A 2817-nucleotide genomic window follows, 5' to 3' on the forward strand; every position below is an offset into this window, starting at 1 on the left:
CATTGTCCCAATCCCTACATTCACGTTGTGCTGTCTTATTTCCAGCAGGCCATTTTTGTTTCACAGCAGGCCATATTTCTTTTTGCCTGCTATTTAAAAAATAATAATGGCAGGCCATATTTTACTTCATATTTTGAGCCCCGATATAATTCTAGTAGGTTTCGATTATAACTTGAATTTTGTCATGGATATTGCAGATGTTTAGTCAGCATAATGAAGCTTTTAAGTAGTACTGTTTGGTTAAAGTTGATAAGATTTCCTTAATTTCTATATTGTTAATGGATGACATTTATATTTGCTATGGGTGTTCCGCAAATGCATTTGGAGCCACTACTAGTACTATTACCATATGGATTTTAAAAAAAAGATTTTGTATATATTCTTATTGTTACGTCACTTGATGTATTGGTGTATATGGATAAGAGTGTAGCATTTTAGTACTATGTAGCTTTATATTAAAGTGTTTCTTGACAATATATACCAAAGACGGTAACGGAATTACAAACCTATGGTAACGGAATTACATATGTTTACAGCTATATAATTTTACTAATAATGTATGAATTTGAAAGTAAATGTGTCTGATTATGTTCATTAGCATATACTCAGAGAATATGAGTTGATTCCTTGATTACATATAAATGAATAATACAGTCTAATTTTTTGTTTGTTTTCGGTAACGGAATTACAAACTGATTCTGTTTTCTAATTTCCCCTAAATCTAAAAGAATTTTTTTTTTCATTAAAGTGGATTATGAAGTGTAGTATTTTGTTAGTGCTAAAACAAAAACACTAATAAAAAGAATATTACCTTCAATTACATGGCTGCTGTACATAAATTCATAGTGTGTATTACGGAAGTGTCATATTTTTAGTGTGACGGTATCCTCATAAAATAGCTAAAGTCAAACACATCCATTTATTTTACAATATTTTATTTATCAGATTTGGATTCTCCAGACATTTTTACATTAAAAACAATCTTAATATATAAGGAATAACATGATCTGATTTTTTCACTCCGTGTCCACTTTAGCGTGGAATTGCCCATTAGTGAATCGAGAGTAGCTCGTTAATGAGACCTCTAAGATGCTGTGGTGTCTCCCTAGGTTGCCCATAGGGCCCTTTAGAAAGGGCCTGACCTCTTCTGGTCGTGGCATGACAACCCAGGGGAGACTCGTGCAATTGTGTTGACGCCGGTAGGTAAGGCTTGTTGTTCCGGGGGATTTTGTCTAGGTGTTGTTGTTGGGGTGATCCACGGCGTCCTCCTCGTCAATGTCACCAAATACCAAGTTAGACTACCAGCAGCAAGTATTTGGGATTTGGGTAGGGGAGGCTGGTATTCTTTTGTTCAGCTTCCCCTGGGTGCAGTGCAGTTGTGTAGTCGGAACCGGTATTCTTTTGTCCGGTTCCTTATTAGAGTACGTGCAGGGTCATTAAATGGGGGCGGGTGCATTGTTATCATTAGTCAATGCACCCTGTGTACTGATGCGGTGTGCGTGCTGTCTGTTTGTGAATCCTAATTTCGTGTTAAGGTTGTACCTATTGTCCTAAGTCCCTATTCTAGTGAATCTCAATGGCCAATCAGGACCACCCCACCCCCTCTGGTTTTGTATAGCATTGAATACAATGACAGAAGGGGAGTTATACTAGCCTAGCTATCTAATTTGAAGGGTTTTACCCCTATAGTGTAGGTATTGGTTAAAAAGCCTATTGCTTGGCATACTTAATTTTATTACCAATGAATAAAATAATGATTACTCTCAGGAGTCAACTGTTAGTAGTTACAAATAGCATTCATCAACAATCGTACACTTGCACACCATGGTTTCAATTGTTAGTAGGAGGGAGTAGTATCTGAACTAGAAAAAAAGTTTTTGATTCCCGCTCCCTGAAGAATTATTATTACTACGTGATTTCTTATTGGTATCAGACAATAATATCTTATTAATATCTTATTGAGTAAGCTTACTTGGGGTCTTGTCTGGTTGTCTGGGTAGTTGGTTTATAAGTTTTCTTATCTGTCTCTGCATCTGGAACCCTAGTTGACTCACCTTTTGTAGTTGGAATTGTATTTATCATTGGTAATACATGGTGTGAGTGCAAAAGTAAATTCGTGCAGTTTATTTACAGTCATGTGCAGGTGATGGTCTCGATCCGTGATTGGCTGGTTTGGACCAATAGGAGTGCTGGAATAAAAAGGCAGTGTTCGAGATTAAAATTTTGGGGCAGTATCCCAGTTGGATACTAACATTTCAAAATCTGGTATCCCACCTGAGAATTTAGTATTATATGGTATCCCGGTGGGATACTGGGTTCTTGAAGTCTGGTATCCAAAATTAAATTCTGATATCCCCGGGATATCGGGATACTGTTAATCTCGAACACTGAAAGGTTATAGTTAACGGCTCCCTATCTTGGTTAACTAAACTCTGACGCATTTGGCGTGAGTATGACGCATTTGTAACAAACATCACGCTCTCAGGCAACGTTACTATAATCTCACATTTTTATCTAAAAATAAACATATCTAATAATCGTGGTTTATAATTTTTATTAGGCCTATATTATATGATTTGTTCTTTGTTTTTATTTTAGTCAAATTAATATCCTAGAAAGCACATTGGGGCATTTTTAAAAACGTTATGGTCCTTCGTACGCGGGGACGATTTGACGCGGGGACGTTATGACTGGTCACCCTAAGAACTGCCACAGGTTGACAGCTCTGTTCCCAGTGTGCCCGAACAGTATTGATCACTTACCTAGATGCTCTAGTACAAAATAAGGAATTTCCAAAAGAAGACACTGTGGCGGGAA

The sequence above is a fragment of the Gigantopelta aegis genome, chromosome 15, assembly GCF_016097555.1.
Source record: "Gigantopelta aegis isolate Gae_Host chromosome 15, Gae_host_genome, whole genome shotgun sequence".
Taxonomy (NCBI): domain Eukaryota; kingdom Metazoa; phylum Mollusca; class Gastropoda; order Neomphalida; family Peltospiridae; genus Gigantopelta; species Gigantopelta aegis.